This window comes from Podarcis cretensis (genome assembly GCF_951804945.1).
Source record: "Podarcis cretensis genome assembly, chromosome: 3".
NCBI lineage: Eukaryota > Metazoa > Chordata > Lepidosauria > Squamata > Lacertidae > Podarcis > Podarcis cretensis.
The window spans coordinates 119,082,715-119,102,578 of NC_137172.1; the positions used below are offsets into that span (position 1 = coordinate 119,082,715).

Consider the following 19,864-nt stretch of genomic DNA (forward strand, 5'->3'; position numbering starts at 1 on the left):
CCACAGCGCCACCCGCGTCCCCAGAGAGGCTTACACACAGTAAATAACAATAACATAATGAAGCATAATAGAACATCACAAATACGGCATAAATAATATAAAGTAATTAACACATCATCTATAAAACAATTACAATATATTGTGAAGCTCATTGTGAAGCCAGCTCCAGCAGATGCTACACCAGCAGGGTCCTTAAGGTCCACCTGTAAGGTGCAAGTTGAATCTAGGTGCCCTGCCCAGGTGCCCACCTCATTCTCGAAAAGCAGGAGATCCATTCCCACTCAAGGAGTCCAAGATGAGCCTGTTCCTCTGAAGCAGCCTTCCTCAACCTCAGCCCTTCAGATGTTTTTGGCCTACAACTCCCACAATCCCTAGCTAGCAGGACCAGTGGTCAGGGATGGTGGGAATTGTAGTCTCAAAACATCTGGAGGGCCGAGGTTGAGGAAGCCTGCTCTGGAGCATCGAGACACAACTGCACTCAGTCCATGCAGCACCTCCATGCTCAGAACATTGATACTCATTGATACTCTATGTCCTCTGCCCATAAAGTTTGTTCCCCCCTCTATCTGGGTTTGTTCCGTGCTCCCCAGGAAGCCATGCAAGATACTTAGGGAAATTATTTTCCATCCAAGGTAGGTTAATTGCTTACCTTCTGTGTTATCGGATGGCCAACTTAAGTGTACCCCTTCCAGTGACCCACTCAGCTTCTATTCCCTCAAAAATTTCCACCTTTCAGCAGATCGGAATAAATTATTATCAGAAACTGTGGCTAGATTTCTCTTTCTGGTTGCAAAAAAACCCCCAAGGAAACCTCCCCCAATTAAACCTTTCCTGTCCAGCTGCTGTTCTCGTGCATTATATCTTTTTGTAAACTGCTTTGAGGGGTGTGGGTTTTTTACAATCAAAATGTGCATAAATTTAATGAAAGAAACAAATAAAATTACAGTTTTTAATCTGATGCTTTTAAGGCACGGTGCATGAATAGGCTTACACACCACCAGTTTAGGGCTTCTGGAGAATTTGGCACAGGGGGCAGAAAATGGCAGGCCAGCACTGGAGCCTGGCTTCTGCTATGGAGGATAAGTGCTACGTGCATTCACCTCACTGAGACAACAGCAGGCTGGTGCAGGCACAAGATACGCATGTATGTGGACTACTACGACCAAGTGCAATAAATAAGCCTGTCCAATCCCTTCCAAAAGCCCTGTGCAACTAAGAAATCATGTCTTCATTTTGCCTCATCTCAGGAATATACATCTCAATAGAAGACTCTGTCCAAAATATTCTTCCTCAAATCAGCAACAGAGGAATCAGCTGAGGAATCAACAAGGAGGATTCTGTCTTCATGCAGTTGTGTAAATCTTTTTACTCTCCGTTTTCCAAAGTTACAGATGCAAAATCCAGCAGTCTGGGACAGCATATAGATTTATGACTTGGGATTTATGTACTGGCCTGGATAAAATGCAAGCAGATCTGACTTTTGAGGGAAGCAGACAACACGGGGATTCAGTCTACAAAAAAAAGTAGGATCTGACTGTGGAGAGCATTCCTTGTGACAATCATTCATGGGAGTTAATGGCATATTTTTTTTCAACTTTCCAGAAGGCTTTTGGGAATCAAGCCTTTGTGAAACTTATTTTCTTAGTGATTTTAATTTTCACCTACTTCTGCACTTCCTGGTTTTGACTTGGATTGAAAGCTGAAATACCACAAAAAAGTGATTCTCACCATATTTTCTCAAGTCTGGTTTCAGTCAGGAAGTAGTGGTAATCTTACAAAGAAAGATACCTCTCTCAAGACAGTTTTAGCTCAATTTCCAGAGTTTTAAAATGGTACTGATAGGTTTTACTGAGGCTTAGATAAGCCCTGAATATTTTTAGGGTTATCCAGCCAAACACTCAGACTCTAAGTTTCATATGAATTGCCTCTGACAATTTCAGAGGAATCTGATAGCTATAAACCAATTAGCTTTATTCTCTTTAAAAATATGACAAATTACCTAAGAAAACATGAAACTTGCCTGTATATACAGGGAAAAAATATTATAGAACTTTCCCATTTATTCATGGATAGGGTTGTAAAGTGAGGGTTATAAAGTTTACCAATCGAATGTTCTCGATTTATACTGATAGTTGGAATGGATACAACAAACGCACTCCAGACACCTAAAGTACAACCATATGCACATACAGGGGGCTTTGCCAATTTTTGCTTCATACTGCAATGCCTCGTCTGCATCAAATGCATCTCTAGGGAATCCTTCTCCACCTCGCTAATTTCCAGGAGTAACAAAGGCGTTTGTACGCACCCATTTGAAAGCTGACCATTTTCTTTGTTGGACAAAAACTGGCAATTGTTTTGTTGTAAGTGACAAGAAGGGACGCAGGTGGTGCTGTGGTGTAAACCACTGAGTCTTGGGCTTCCCAATCAGGAGGTTGGCGGTTCGAATCCCTGCAACGGGGTGAGCTCCTGTTGCTCAGTCCCTGCTCTTGCCCACCTAGCAGTTTGAAAGCATGTCAAAGTACAAGTAGATAAATAGGTACCACTCCGGCAGGAAGGTAAATGGTGTTTCCGTGCGATGCTCTGGTTTTGCCAGAAGTGGCTTAGTCATGCTGGCCACATGACCCGGAAAAAATGTCTGCAAACAAACACCAGCTGCCTCAGCCTGTAGAGCGAGATGAGCACCGCAACCCCAGAGTCGTCTGCGACTGGACTTAACTGTCAGAGGTCCTTTACCTTTTTAAGGGACAAGAATCTGGGCACGTGCATTTCAAAGAAGTCTCTTGCATTAATTTAAACATTTAGTTTTATACTGATGGTGGTCAAATGATGACGCTTGACCAGGAATGACCCCAAGGGGTTAGTGTAGGGTAATGGGCACTCCTGCATTTCACATGGCCAGCTTCCAGTAAGAACCCAGTAATGGTCTCCCGCCTTCCTGCCCCCCTTTCAACCACCAACCCCAAATTGGTTTTTGATGAAATTGCCCCCCATTTTCATTCATCTTCATTGACTTTGGTATGAACTTCCCTGTAAATATTTCTTGCATCCCTACCTGAGCATTTAAAAAGTTTGTATATATTCATTTTAATTATTTAAGAAATTTCTATACTTCTTATTAAGGAATGCGGGTGGTGCTGTGGGTTAAACCACAGAGCCTAGGGCCTGCCGATCAGAAGGTTGGCAGTTTGAATCCCCACGACAGGGTGAGCTCCCGTTGCTCATGCCAACCTAGCAGTTTAAAAACATGTCAAGTGCAAGTAGATAAATAGGTACCACTCCGGCAGGAAGGTAAACGGCGTTTCCGTGCGCTGCTCTGGTTCGCCAGAAGCGGCTTAGTCATTCTGGCCACATGACCCAGAAGCTGTATGCTGGCTCCCTCGGCCAGTAAAGCGAGATGAGCACCGTAACCCCAGAGTCGGCCACGACTGGACCTAATGGTCAGGGGTCCCTTTACCTTTACCTTATACTGCTTATTTATTCATATTTCTGAGTGGTGTGCATAAAAACAATTCACAGAAAACCTAATCATTGAATTGTAGAGTTAGAAGGGGCCACGAGGGTCATGTAGTCTAACCCCCTGCAATGCAGAAATCTTTTGCTCAGTGTTGGGCTCGAACCCATAACCCTGAGATTAAAAGTCCCATACTCTACTGACCGAGCTATACTCTACTGACTGAGCTATCCCAGCAGTCAAAATTAATTGCCCAAACAGGGACATGGACCCTGGACCCTCAGATTAAAAGTCTGGTGCTCTACCGACTGAGCTATCCAGGCAATAAGACAATAAAAATAATCATAAAACCAAACATTACCTTAAAATGCCTGATGGAACAAGAAAGTCTTATTCTGTGGCCTGAAGTTCAGTCAGGAAGGTGCCTGTCCACTCTCAGCTCCACCGTCTCGAGCCCACTAAACCGAAGGCACGGATTCTGGTAGTTACGAACCATGCATCTGAGCCATGGGAGACCACGCACAAAGACTGTCCCCCAAACCTCAGTGATAAGGCCGGGACATAATGGATCAGGCGGATATTAAGATAACCTGGACCCACACAGGAAAGAAAAAAAATGCAGATTAAAAGCCAATTGTACTTTAGAGAGCTTTCCTACTGAGCATTTAAGCAAACGTTTAAAACATTTCTGTGGTGCAGATAATTTTACAATAGGGCAGAACATAAACCAATACCTGCTTTAGAAGACCCAAAATTTAAAGTTAGGTAATTACCTCAGGTCAAATAAATTAAAATCCACACAGAGAAAATGCAAAAGTCTTATTCATCATATCAGTAAATATTAAGAAACTAGTTACAGGTGGGTAGCCGTGTTGGTCTGCCGTAGTCAAAACAAAATAAAAAAATTCCTTCCAGTAGCACCTTAGAGACCAACTAAGTTTGTTATTGGTATGAGCTTTCGTGTGCATGCACACGTCTTCAGATACACCTGAAGACATGTGTATGCACATGAAAGCTCATACCAATAACAAACTTAGTTGGTCTCCCAGGTGCTACTGGAAAGATTTTTTTTATTAAGAAACTAGTTATTACTAATTTCTTGGATATGTATTAACAAATTATCATTTTCCCCATTTGTCTGTCAGTCATTTCCACCAAGGGAACTAATATGGATATGAAAGTTTCGTGTAGCAATCTATTTTAAATATAAAAGTTTTTCAGTTCTAATACGTATGAAATCAAGATTTGACTTAAAAAAATTAAATTAAAAACCCACACTAATACTCTGAAATGTTTGGAAACCTTGAAAATATTCTTCTAAATCCTTTTGATGGAAAAGGACTAGGCCTGGAATGTTTGTGTGTGCGGAAGGAGACAACTTCTGTCATATGACTGAAAACCTTTAATTCAACAACTTGCCAGTATGTGCCAGAACTAATGACAATTGATTTACATTTGTTTCAAGTAACTGCAAAAAAAACCCCCACCATACTGGGGAGGGAATTGGCCTTGCAATAAATTGTGCGCTCTCTCTGCTATGGTTTGCAGAGGGCTGCCAAGTAACTGAAGTTTTCACTTCTTTTTCAACTGAGGAAGGGAAAAGGGCCCTTAGTGTAATGGCTTCTCTCACTGGTACATCTGCAGTATGTTACACCTCACCTGAACCGGTCCTATTTACACCAGATATCAGAGAGCAGGAGAATATGAGAATATGTGAATATGAGAGCAGTGCGAGGAAATGTCAGCCTGAGCTGAGGAGGGAAGTTTGGTATGTTCGTGTAAGAGCAAAATGTCAGTCAATTCTGCTTTCTTTGCTCAGGGAACACCAGCCAAGACTACAAGGAGGCAACTGCAATTCTTACCTAGATTGCTTTGTGAAATGCTGACATCTTCTTCCCAGCTTGTTCTTGATCCCAGCATTAAAACCTATCTACTCAGATGCTAGGAATGGGCAGGTGGGGGTATCCTGCCATCATGGCGGTTGGCCAAAGTCACCCAAAGATTTAGATTATTATAGGATGTCAACAATTTGCATACATGTTGAGAGGTGAGTGTCGACGATGCATGTGCCATTTGGCAAACATTAGCACCAAATCTTATTTGATGAAATAATTGATTATTATTGGGAGGGGGTTGGTAAGGTGGTTTCAGCACTGTCTCATTGGGTCCTTTAATAATAATAATAATAATAATAATAATAATAATAATAATAATTTATTTGTACCCCACCCTCCCCGGGATTGGGATTGTTGTAGAAAGGAATTAGTGCTGTTGTTGGGGTTTCTTAAACTGGTGAGGAACTGGGTACCAAAACAACCGGTTGCAATTGGGAGACACCAGAACAGCATGCAGGAATCTAAGTGCAATGCCTTTGTTTGTTTTCCCTGTCTCAAAGGCAATAAAATGCATTTATTTTACTCATTTGTATATAAACAGTGGGAGGAGAGCGGTGATGATTCCAAACTCATCTTTTAGAGGCCGATGTTCAGCATGAAGACTTCTCTCCTTCCACTGCCTTACGGAGAGGTTTGTTGGCATTTTAATTTTGTTTCTAGGAAAACGCCTGGCGCTCTACAGACTCTGTTTGTTCTGTCTTTCCTTTCTTTCCCCTCCACATTGCTTATCTGAATATATATGCCTGCCCTTTGCTCAGATTTATGGGTTGGGGCAGTGCTGTGTGTATTTACAGTCTCCTGACCTGAAGACCTGGAGCTGAACAAGCGAGGGAGGAAACCAGGGCCCGTTCCATAAACAGAGACAGATATGAGGGGGAGGAAGGAGGCGCTGCTAGCACTTAACATTTTTAACTTCTTGACCAAGTGAAGGAATTAGCGATTAGATTAGAGGCAAAGAAAAATGAGAAACACGGTTAAAGATCTTTTGGGGGAGTAAGAGATCTGTTTGGGATCTGGGGTGTATTCTGTGTTTCTTAAGAGAGAACAAACGCCAAGATAGCCGTAATGAACTTATTCAAGTTGTTAAAAATAAGTAAATCAAGGTATGAACAAGATTTCAAAAGTTTTAAAGGCATTTCGGTCAGAGACACTCTTTCTTTAGGTGAAATAAAAGGAAATCTTTTAAATGCAAGCCAAGGTGGAAATGCAAGCTGTTACTGAGGCAGAGTTTGATCATTATGAATATCTCCTATTTTTCATGTTTCTTTCAGAGTTTCTTTGAGTCAAGGCTTGTTTCGGATAAGATGAGCTGAAGCTAAAAATGGGGATGTCTTCACATTGTAGGCAGCGAATGCTGAAAAAGTGACAGTGATCTGAATTTGTAAAGGAAACGTAAGTTTGAAGAGAACCTGCAATTCACGCAATGAAAACACCGTGTTACTGTGATGAGCATTTTGGATGAAACACTAAACAAAATGGCATTTGTTAATTTCAGATTCCCTTTCACTATAAACAAACCAATGACTAAGTATCATAGATATATCTAAGCAGAGACAAATATTTGAATATTTATTTTACAGACATGTCATAAAAGTTTATTTTACAGACATTTCTTAAAATTGAAATTGTCTTTTTTTTTTTTTTGGTCCAGGGGCAGCAATTCTGCTGTAAATTATTTCCCATTACTTCAAAGGTGTCCTCGTTCTATTTAAAACAAGTTGCAGGCACACTTGCCCTCTCTTTACAAACCTGGATAATCCGTTTAAGCTTTGCTATTTGAGAGAGTCTGCTTCTCACTCATCAGATATGGCACATTCAAATGCATTAAATTTCAGGCTATACTTTTTACAACTACTGTGAACTAAACACATCCTGGGTGAGTGGAAAGAATTGGTTTGTGAGGCGTTATTAGCTGCGAACCCCACACCTGGGTAGGAAACTCAGACAAGTCTACAGTTAAGAGATTGGGTCTACTTTTTAATAAATGTAAGAATTTGGTATTGTTCGCACTGGTGCAAAACTGAGAAGGGCCAACTTAATAAGCAAATGGATGACAAAGCAGGTGAGCAACATAATGCGCAAAAAAAAACCCCAACACATTCCTCCCTGGAATTTGTTTATTTTTAAATGTTTTAGGCTCAACATTGCAGCTCCCTGCTTGCAACGAGGCAGGCTTGCAAATGTAGGCGAGGAGGCACTGCCTGTGAGAATTTTGGAGGTGATTACTCAGCTTCTAACCTCTTCTGCTTTATTGTTTGTGCTGTTCTCCGTTTGCCAGTCAAATAATTCTGCTGCTGCCCCCCCTTTTTTCGTATGGTGCATCCCATAGCAACAGTACATTTGGCCTCAACCATTCCGAACGGAGACCCATCTCTCTATGCCAGGGGAGGGGGAAAAGCACCACAAAGAACATTGAGATGAATTACTCCATTTTATGAGCCATAAAAGTTTTATTCATCTTGACACTGAAACAGGTTTAGGCAGTGAGTTGACACGCCTTAAATAAATAAGTGGAATTAATTCCCCTGCTCTTGAAACAATAGGAGCATGCCTGTACTGCGGGACAGCTGCCCACGCTGTTTCTCGTTGCTGCTTGATATCGATATTATTTGTGTGTGTTTCTGCGCAGCTTCCTCTGGGGTCCGCTTGATCCACTTCAGATTCTTAGCCTGTTTTATTAGAGGTTGGAAAAGGTTCAAGACCTGGTTGTACCAGCGCTCCCACCGACAGCTCAGGAACCAGTTTGGCGTCTGGTTTGTCTGTTGTTTTACTGCTGACCTTCAAATCAACTTTCACCCCTGACCCTCGAAGGCATCTATCATGACAAGAAGCTGTTTAACACAAATGGTGCCCATTTATAGGGGAAGAGAGTCCGAAAATTTCCTTTTTATGAAGAATTGGGTTGTGCGCGTTGTGTGTTTGGAATATTATTATTATTATTATTATTATTATTATTATTATTATAGCCTTCTTTTCTCAGTCACCACAGGTGAAATCCCTCCTAGCAGCTGGCTTATGAAATAATGTGAGGGGAGGCCTTAATGAGCTGAAAGCACCCTCAGCTGGAGATAAATATATGCAAATGAGATGCACAAACAAAGGCGCCTGGACAGAGAAATATTTGCAATTCCGGCAAAATGCTGCCTGCAGCTAGAAGATGAACAGCTTTGATAAAATGGTAACAGAAAGCACCTTTTTATCCCGCAGCTTGTTTTACATTGCAATAGACCATTGTCATTGTGACCCATCGGAGCAGGCAGAGGTTTCTGCGCTGTTTGGAGCAGGGGGGACAGGGGGGGTGGGAGTCTTTAAACACTTGTTTTTAAGACATTCATGAAATATAATCAATGTGCTTATTTCGTTTTGGAAATAGGTATTTATTTATTTTTCTCGCTGGAGACGGTCAGGTTTATTTTACCTCTTCTTTGAGGACACTGCATTCAATACTGTGTTGTTTTGGTATATTTCACCTGCCGGTAAATGTTGCTGCATAAGGAAGATTAATTTGTTGTTTGAGATTTTACGGGGAGAAAAGTCCCAAGTGGACAGCTAGTGAGAATCAGCACTGGGGCAAGAGAAGGTGTGGAGAAAACAGGCACTTTAAACGTTTGCGGGAAAAGCACCCAAACAGGCAACATTAATGAAGGCAATCACGTCTCTAAATTCAAAGACAGACATGGAACATGCTGATTTTAATAAGCTTTTCAAAGGCTTCCTTTGCAATGTGATTGTTTGGGATTCATATTTTGCCAAACACATTCACCTAAATATGTTTCCAATGCATATGGTGGAAGTACCATATCTTTAAGAAAACGTGTTGGCTTAACGTCTGAACTTTTTGCAGATTTAAGGACATTCTCAGAACAGCACACTCTGCATGACTGAGCCATGTAAAGTTTAACTTCAACCCATCTATTTTTGCTTAGCAATTTTTGATATTTAAATCCTCGTTGGATATAAAAATATAATTTAGAAGCTTGTAAAAAAAAAAAAAAAGGTTGCATGAATCAGTAATGTCTAAATCTAAACAAAATATACCGGTACCTAACCTTGTAAACTGATACTTTTATATGGACTTGTTCATTCAGGAATTGTCTTTCAATTTTTTGTACATAGAAAAAAAATCATTTTAAAGAATTCTTATAAAGTCTGGGTGTTTGCAGCTGCTACTATGAAAGTTCCAAATTTTGGACTCTCAAATCATCCTCCCAACCACACACTCATTTAGTTATCTGTTTGGGAGAGCTTCAGTTTTTTTAATACAATCATATAGATACAGATGGAAATAAGTATTTCCATGTGCCTGTGTACACATGTATGTAATATTTTCATAGCATACAATACTCTTTTATTAATCCTAGTTTCGGTGTCTTTGGAGCCTCAAGAGTTAAATGAAGCCTGCGTGTATTAAGCAGCATTTCTCCTCCCACCCAGGTTTGAAGCTGCCGCATTATTACATTCAGTTGCTGTTGTTTAGAAAGGGCAAACAGCATCTTAGGCACAGAACGATGAAATTACAGCTGAGATTTAGGTTAGCAAAAGCAGCCTTCCGCAGGCTTTTATGATTCATTATTTCCCATTAAATACAGTATTAGAAATGTACACCAGATAGCTCATGGTTGCTGCTCTCAGAGCACATTATCTATATTACACAGGCCTGGGGAGCAGAATTAGAAAACTTTTGGGGAATGAGCAATATGTGTTTGCTGATAGAAGTACCATATGGCTCATCTTCATCAATTGCTTTCATTGCGACTCGGATGCTGAAGAAATTAAAGTTTTATTTGATGTGGCACAGCTTAATGAACTGTCTTCTGTTAGGAAAATTGAATATGTTTCCTGTTATTTGAGTGCAGAGCCCTCATGGTTCGCGGCTGATGAGGGATGCATTATGTATTGTTTATTTAGCATTTTAAAAACGAAAGAAAAAATCCTGAAGAAAAAATGGTTTTGCATTGAAGTTATATTTTCAAATTTTTATCCGTGTATTGCTTTACCTCATCCTCACATTCAATTTATTTTCTGCTTATTGTTTAAATGCCAGAATGATTGTATGTTTTAAAAAGGTATTTGATATGCAGTGTATATTCTATATCTTGTCTAATTCCCACATTATCATTTTTAAGAAATATAGAATCACCATCAATAAGAAGGAAACACATCAGTTTGATTTGCTTAACTTTTGATGGCGCTGTTTCCATCCCGCCACCACTGAGGAGTTTTAAATGCTTCAGCAGTTTGTGTTGAGATCTGGTTTCTGTGAACATAAATGCCAAAAATGGAACAAAGGAAAAATCTATATGACTGTCCCCAGAACTCTGAAAATGTCTGAACATTTTCTAAAGGAGACATCTGTGGATTGCAAGACATTGTTATAAAGTTGCACCAAGTTGTTAATGGCAACATGGTCAAAATGGTAAGGGAATATAATGAAAATGTGAACTATTATCCAATGGTCTCTTTCCATTCAGGTTAATTAAGTTCCAGCAACAGAGATGAATTTGGCATAAAAACTGTAAATATAAGATGTTTAAAATGATGAGAAGCAATCAAACACAAAAGATAACATTTGACATTTGTAGCAAAGTTGTATATTACGGTAGTTAAGTCACTAATTAGTGGTTCAACACAGACATGTTTTAATTTGGGGGGGGGGAGAGGCATTTGAATAACTGGAAATTTTCCAAGGTCTTTGAGAGTCAGCTTTGATCAAAGAAAAGGAACCCCCCCCCCTTCTCCTAAAGCTTTTCTGTACTTGCATATCAACCATAAATAAATAAACTTTAAAAATAAAAACGTTTAGATGAGCCCATTTTTCCACATCTCGCAACACTCAAGAGTTATTTTTCCAAATGTAAAAAGCTATTTGTCACTTGCCTCTTCCGGTTTTTAATTATTTATTTTATTTTTGATGGGATCTGGCAAATACTACCATTATACAAATTCTGTTGGAATCCAGATACTATCCATTAAAATAACACTTTCTGTTATGTTTATAGTATTTGTGCCAAAACTTGCAGCTTTTGCTCAGGAAAACTTTTACGACTGACATCACAAGGCAGTTCATATGAGGAGTGTCTTTGTCTTTTGCTGAAAAGCTGTTGGGCAATTCCAGGATACTACATAGAAACCTGTCTTGGAGAAGAAATGGTGGAAAGTGATATCTTCCTTTGTTTTTCCTTCTACACTTGCCATCTTTAAGCCGTCACAACTGTCTTTCCCTGTGATCTAGAATTAACTAAATTGCAATGAAACAGGCGCAAACATGCAGAGCCAGCGCTGCTGATGCCACACAAAAAGTTTGGTTTAAAACAGTGGCGTTTCTTAGTGAAGAAGATGGTGCATTTTATGAAACACTCTTCCATGACAGGCACCTCCTTTGAGGAACACCATTATGCATTGTTATCAGCGTGGTGTAATTTGACTGTTGACAAAGTATCTGTGGCAGTGAGAATGAAAGCAGTTAGAAGTGTGTCGGATTGTAATCAAAAAGATGCTTAGCTGTGCAACACTGCTTCTTGAGCAGATTTGAATCAACATTGCCTTGAGGGGACATGCACATACAAAAAAAAAAGTCCATTAATTTTTAGTGAGAAAATTAGAGTGGCACTTGATGAAGTGAAATTTGACATGCGTTAATTGCTCCACAGCTCTTCTAATTAGAGATTTTCAAATTCTTTTACTCCTGTCAAAGTGATGCCACATTGTCTTAGTGGACAAAGAGTAAAATTGCAAATTGGGCGGATCAACATGGAGTAATAAGACTTGCTTGTGCTTTATTTTGCTAATGTCAGGATTTGAATTTTGTGGCTCTGCTTACAAAAGTGAGGCAGGAAACTAACAGAGAAAAGAGCATTTTATTGCAACACTGTGTTACTGTACAATAAAACAACTTTCAGTTGCTGTCTCATCAAACCTGAACGGAAAAGGAAAAATACAATGTACTGAATTTTGAACTACACATTCTTAGCCTAATTCATGGCTTAGTAAATATGAATTGCTGCTATATTGAACTTAACAGGGTTATACCTGATGTAAGTCCCAGTATTCTCTTCAGCTGGGCTGTGGATCAGGCTGCTAATAGCTTATCTTAAGCCATATGACCTCTTCAATTCGATTTTTGTCTGTATTAAAACAAATAGGGAAGTGCAGGGACGCATTGGTTCTTAATGTACATTTTAAATATGCAGTTTAATAACTGAATACAAACAAGAATACAGTGAAATTTGCATTTTCTCTAGGGCAGAAACACAAGTAAGCTGAACCATGCCTCTGGTATTATCTTGTGAAATAGTAAATGTACAGTATTGCAAATGCAAAATGGATCTTAAAGGGTGATTTTAAAGCTGCTGTTCTTTGCTAGCCCTTGAACCCTTTCTTAATTCATTAACTTATTGAATTTTTTTTTTTCAATTTTCCATTTTCGTGCAATAACAATATTAATGCTGGGGCCAAGGCTTGATTGGAGCTAAATTACTTGTTACCTGCTGGCATTTATTTATATGGCATTGAATTATAAAGCTTTGCTATTGTCATGCCTTGGGCGAATTGTTTATGACACCAGTAATAGGAGTAATTGTTATTGTTGAAATTACCTGTCAGCTCCCCATAGCAGTGGCCCTTGTCCCACTGACAAATAGTGACAGGGGAGAGGATCCACCACGCGTCCTCCTGATGACTTCTCCTCTGATAATAAGGAGTGCAGGGCCTCTGATAATTTGCCTGTCACTGCTGAGTGTGGCTTAGAGAGAGTTGGCCAAATTGTTGTCATTCACTTTGACAAAGACAGCAAAATGCTCTTGAGCAGGAGGGAGGTTTATCAAAATAAATGAAATTGCTTACACATCCTTTGTTTAGATTCAACCCCCTTCCCAGTGGCTTTGTATGAGCCTTTTAAAATTGCAGTACATTTCTTATCATGGCTACTCGAATCCTCTGCATGGCACAGAAGAAGCCTTTGGCGACTAAGCAAGAAATATTCTCAAAAGGCGAATCCACCCAGAATGGTTAGTTACACTGAGCTCAATAATTATAAGCAAAATGTTTGGTTCTTTTAAACCAGCTGTTTGTTTGTTGTTGCATGTTGTCATGTGTGTGTTTATCCCCACACCCTCCGGTTTTGGTTTTTTTTATATAACTTCAGGCAAAAAGCTCATAAACAGATTACCGCTTTCAACACTGAAATTGCAGTGATGCTCAGCTTCTGCCTCCTTAAATCATGATGTGTGCCTCGGAAACCGGGACTCTTCCTACAACACCATGTGATTCCTGCACAGAAATTAGTATGTCCTCTAGAGGAAAAGCTTTAGCATCTCAATAAGCAAGGACTGTTTTCAGTCACAGGGAATTGGTGCTCACAGGGAATGCGAAGAAGCAAAGCAGCTTTGCTGTGCAGCGAAGACTTTTGCTTTTCTTAAATGCTCTGCCTGACCGGTGGAATTGGGATGATGTGGGCTGCAGAGAATGGTCATATCTGTCAGATGTTTTTAACCAATTGGATTGTGCTATTACTGAGAAGTGTTCTCTGATTTCTTCAACACATTTGCCAGCTTATAGCTGCCAAAGCTGATCGTACATTTACGATGTTCCAAACAGGATATCCTTATAAACTCCCTCTCGGTCCAGTTGAAGGGATGAGGCCGATTCCTTCTTTTAACCCATTGTTCTGTGATAGCAATAATTACCTGTATCTTGGTCTCCGTCAGCTGGCAAGATCAGTACACTTTGCCTCTAGGGCTCCTTAAACTTGTCCTTATCTGATGAGGAAATGCTATTTAACAAGTCACTGTTGTTGCATAATTTCCTTGGCTCTCACAATGTGGTTTTGTGGATGTAAATATCTGCAGATGAGAGCTGACTCTACACAGCTGGGACAGGCATTTGTTTACACGGATGCTGTTTCTTCTGAAATCAGGTTTGAATCCTGAGAGAACTTGTGGGTGTGATGCTAATCCACTTCACATGGCTCAAGGGGGGATAACCACACAAGGAAACAAAATGTTTGATCCACAAACCAGTTAAACTCCCCTGCTTGGATTTTGGTCTGTCAATAGCAAAGCCTTAAACTGTCTATTCCAGAAAATGGTCTCATTGGAGTAAAAAAGGAGAGCTCCAAAAGTAAGTGTTTTATATATGCCAATTAGCTGTAGAGGATTTTCTTGAGAGTCCTGTGGACATTAGCAGGACTAAATCCACCTAAATCTAAATACTAACTGGTTATATATTAGGCTGCTTGATAGACATTCTGAGGGAAAAAATAATTTTAGCAAAATTATCAGGTACACTGATTTTTACCTTCAAAATGAGCATAGTGAGTTAAAAGCAGACAACATTCATTTAAGTGGAGAAATATTGTGATTTGTACGTAAAAAAAACGAAACGTCCTACATTTGATTAAAAACACTTTCTTTAAAAAAAATTACAGATATTTGAGGATCAATATTTTAAAGACTGCTGTTTCACTTCATGTAATGAAGAGGATATATCCTTAAAGTGCTGAAAGCCTAAGATTCAGGTAGCTGGTGGTGGTTGTTGCATAGTATAATCCGGAGGCGGGGGGCTAGTTGAGAGCAACATATGTAGTCCCAAGAGGAAAAATACAATGGAAGATGAAGATATATATTTAAAAACTTGACATATTTTATTGTTTCACTTATCTGTACCAGTTGATGTATTCTTTTATTAGGTTTCCTAGAAATCTGTGGCATGTTTTTTCTCTCCCTAAAATCACAATACATCTTAAGTGGATTGCATTATTCCAGCTCACTTTGACGTGCACTTATTAACTGTACTTTTATTTTTATCTCTCCTCTCCCCCACCACATCTTCCCTCTCCCTGCCCCTCCAGCAAGCACTGAACTACGTATATATAATTGCAGGTGGAAATGCAAATGTAAACTTTTAAACATTAAAAATTGGCTATGAAGGTGTATTATTAAAGTGAAAGAACAGCAAATCCATTCCTTTTTGCTTCCATGAGGGATCTTACAACCCTCCATCCTTGCCAAGGGAGATTGGACGAATCACTTTTACTGTTCTAAATAAGGCAATGCAATGTTAAGAAAAACGTCAGAAACAAATCTCTCCGGATTAAAGTAACATTTCTGCATCATGTCAGCCTCAATAGCCATGCTTAATTTTTTGCATAAATTTGGTGAGCCATTCCTTGCTTAATGTTCAACATATAAACAAGCAACAATTATTATTATATGTTTAAGATTGCTGTGGATGATAACACACAGTGAGCATTGTTGTTTTTCTAACCTTGTGTTATTTTTCAGGATGCATTTTGTTATAGGCTATAAATAAACTGTAAACTATACAATAACCCATAAAAGAAACTTTATGTAATTTAATATGAATGTGCAGCTTAGAGAGGAAAGGAGGGGGATGATAAGTTTCCCCCCCAAGTTACTCCCATGTTATTTTTTTGAATAAACCGGATTAACTGTACTTAGAACAGCAGATAAGGAACATATTTCTGTTGGCTGAAAACATTCTTGAGGATTTACACAATCATTGCAATGCGTTTATGATTTTGGAGCTGCGTTTTCATATTTATGGAGTATGGAGCACACATATAATAAAGAACATTCACCTACCAAAATCTGGAATAAGAAGTTCATAAATTTAAAAAACATACAATTACATTTTAAAAAGGGCTCCCTCCCCCCCCCCTTGAATCCATGCTGAGAGCACCTGCTCTAACTCCTGATTTGTTGTAACCTAAATCTTCTACAGAAGTGCAGACTCTGAAGCATCAGGCTTGCGAAATTATAGATAATAGTAAAACCAAATGCCAAACAAAATATAAGGTTGACTCTTTTAGGCAAATGGGTTTCAGTGGGCAATTCTTCCCCCCAGCCCTGCTGCCCTAAAAAATGAGAGGTTTTTTAAAAAAAATAAAAAGTAAAAAAAGAATTTAGACAAATTTGCCTCTTAACCTTTAAAGATTTTCTGCCTATGCCTGTATGTCCTTTATTGCATTAATTTTTTATTTAAATTACACCATTAACTGGATATGAATTTATCAAAAATACATATATTGATTTATAAAACACTATCATTAATTATTATAATAGCTAGATGTGGCTGGTATTACAAAGCCATTTAAAGGTTTTTAATATAACTCGGACATACATAGATAGATAGACATTATGGACAAGACTACAATTTAAACTGGCTACCAACAGTTAATGAAATCCATGATTTATATTCTGCTTGAGAGACTGATTAGGTTGTTGCTTTGTAAAACTATTTACTTTTGTGTCATTTTTCAAAGAACGTCTCATTTAAAAAAGAAGAAGCCAAATAAAATATCATCCCAAATTCACCCGACAGTGGTTTAAATGCTGGGAATATTTTATAATAGGAGTTTGGGTATGTATCCTACATGCACATTTCAATTTTAGTGTTCTGTACAATTTCACATGCTCCTCTGCTGAAACAATTTTCTCTTTGGTTTTAAAAGATTATCACATGTATTTTACTCTGTAAAGTGCCCTGCTGGTATAGATTTCCTAGGGTATACAGAGATATAAATATAGATATAATTTAAAATTGTGGAAAAAAAATGGGACTTACCCAAATACTGCATAACAGACAGTCACAGAAAAGAGTTTGATTTAAATTGCAATCTGAAACAAAGAGGAGGGGAGGCACAAATAAGGAATGATCTAAAGAAGGCCAAAGCATAGAAGACTTTCATATTTCTGACAGTGCGTGAGTCAGTTATGCAGCAAAGCTTTACATCTTTTCATTTTCAGTGTTTCTGAGCTGCTTGGTCGCATGAGTCTCTGTATATGAAACACTCCTTTCTGAAAAACGTGTGTTACCGGTATACTGTGCTTTTGCCGTCAGCTAGGCAAACCTAAAAGCTATCTGAGGAGATTATCTTCATCTGATGAGTCTAACAATTGTCAGCCATCCCTTAGGGTTAACCAATAGGCTCTTTTCAGGCTATCCTATGTATTAACCATTCTGATGCTGAAATGTTTTATATATATATATTTATGGCATTTGGTCTTTCCCCAGGCATGGTGTGTTGGTTTCTATGTATGCAGAACCCAGTTAAGTTAAAAGACTACTTCCTTGCATGAGTCTTCAGCCATCATGTGACTTAGGCATATGCCTTGAGTGTTTTAATGAACCAGCCAGAAGCTCAACTCTCTCCAAATTATCTGATCTTAAATAAAATGCGAACTCTTACAACTTGGTACTTTTCTTTCCAGTTGATATATTAATCCATAGCCTCCTGTGTAACAGCCTTACAAAACATATTGCTATTAGATTTTCAAAAAAGTTATTTAAAGATGGTGGCTCATCTTTCATCTGTATCCATATTTAGAGAAAACCTTCTTGGTTCTGGGAAACTGCTGACTGCAGTGCAACAGGATGGAGCACATTGGGCATGTGGCTATCCACAGAGGGCCGCTGGGTCATGTGGAGGACCTCCTATACGTGTACTGCTGGCTGAGTTATACAAGGAACACCCAGTCCAGGATGATAACATCGTAATTGTGGCTGCTGTGAACTGGCCACAGTGTGGACTGGCTGACTCACTTCTCATTACTGTCAGCCCCTGGTCAGTATAAAAGGCTTCCCAGCCTCCACTCATCCTACAACAATGAGTGTTGAGCCCTTACTACCGACATGGACTGCAACACATGTGTTGCGGTTGTACCGCTGTGCACATCGCCAGGCCTTCTGGGCACAAGAACCTAGGCTGCATCACCCTTGCCTTTCGGTAGCTGGCCAAGAATGACATGGCACATCCATGCGCGTAGCTAGGATTTATGTTATGGAGGGCAGGACACCAACCTGTCATCATCCTCTGTCTAGCAGATTCAGAATGAAATGTCTAAACAACAGTTGTTTTAAATTACTCTCTTTTGACACACACACACACCCCACCAAGCGCTCAGAAAAATCTGTCAAAACCTTTCTACAACTTCTACTTTTAGCTAAGTGTTTTTATTTATTAACTTGATGTGGGGGGGGGGACAGCAAGCCCCCTGCCCATGGCCACATCATAGTTTTGGTCTGATAACAGGGATCTCCCCGTCCCTATGCTCAGCAACACTGGTGTGCTGAAATAGCATTGCAACCAAGTAACTTGTTTATGCAGGTGACAACTTATATCCCATTAAATAAATGCTAAAGTTTTAATACGAAAGTCATCTTTTAAGGAAAGAGATCCTCTCCCAGATGCCACAGGTCCCCTATTTTCAAGAGGGGAACATCACACTTCATGGTATATCCATACAACAGAAGATGACAAGAAAGACAGACCATGGAAAAATGGTGCGCATCAAAAAATATGTAGCTCTCGCTCTGTATATTCCTTGTAATTTGAAGGTGTTGGTTCTTGGATGTTGTAGAAAATACATTTTAGATGCAAAATAATTAATTTATCTAGTAATTCCTTTACAGCTGCATATACAAGAACAGACACTGGCAGGAAACCACTCTCTAAAGGTATCTGCAAAGTACTCTTTAAAATGAGATTTAATCTAAGGAATCAACTAAAGTCTCTAGAATTACTTTCAAATGAATCAAATGAGCAGATAGAGGCTAGAAAGGTGAGATGGATTGTGTAAAAGAGTTATTTTTACCAAATGGACTGTGGATTTTCCTGAAATATCCCATACCTTTAATGTAATAAAATACTCAAATGTTTCATACTTTTTAACACTGAGTTTGTGTGATTCATTTGGCGTGTCTTTTCTCATGTGCATTTATTTCTCATTAGGGATCATCTATCATTCAGCATCCTGGACACAACGTAACAATAATTTTATATTAATTTTTGCCTTCAGGATCTGCAACCTCTTTCCCAATATTCTTAACATGGAAGCAAATCCAGCTAACATCAGTGAAACATGCTTCAGACTGAATGAGCCTGTGACCACAGCCTTAGGACAAATGTCTTCAAACTTCTAAATGCAGAACACTTTCTTTAAAAACATGTCTTGAGATTCGGGGTAATGGTCCACATTACACAGATACTACCAAAGCACTCCCCGCCCGGATGAAGGGTCTTGTGGTTCTAGGATTAGGCTACCCAGACTTCATAAAAGGTCTTCAGCCATTGCAGCCCATGGACCAAACATTCACTTCCGCTGATTTGATCTGCATTTAGTGTTTCCGTAGGTGAATAATTCAGCAACCACAGCAGACAGCTGCTGATCACCAAGATATATCTCGCAACATGATGCAATTTATGCACAACTCGAATTGTAAGGGACCTTGATGGCCATGTAGCAGAGCCCTCTGTTAAATACAGGATCTGTATTGGAACACAGTGGACTTGTTCACACATGTTAACTGTGGCCATGCCTGTACCACATAGGAAAGTAAAGGTAAAGTAAAGGTAAAGGGACTCCTGACCATTAGGTCCAGTCGTGACCGACTCTGGGGTTGTGGCGCTCATCTCACTTTATTGGCCGAGGGAGCCGGCGTACAGCTTCCGGGTCATGTGGCCAGCATGACTAAGCCGCTTCTGGCGAACCAGAGC

At 39.4% G+C, this 19,864-nt stretch overlaps 1 long non-coding RNA gene across 1 annotated transcript; it reads left to right on the forward strand.

The window, feature by feature from the left end:
- The first annotated feature begins 5,827 nt into the window (after positions 1-5,827).
- LOC307212692 lies at positions 5,828-19,032 on the forward strand. Its single transcript, XR_013837104.1, has 5 exons — positions 5,828-5,980; positions 6,621-6,741; positions 8,339-8,527; positions 10,476-16,728; positions 17,696-19,032. It is a non-coding gene; the product is annotated as an uncharacterized lncRNA (long non-coding RNA).
- The last annotated feature ends 832 nt before the right edge of the window (positions 19,033-19,864 follow it).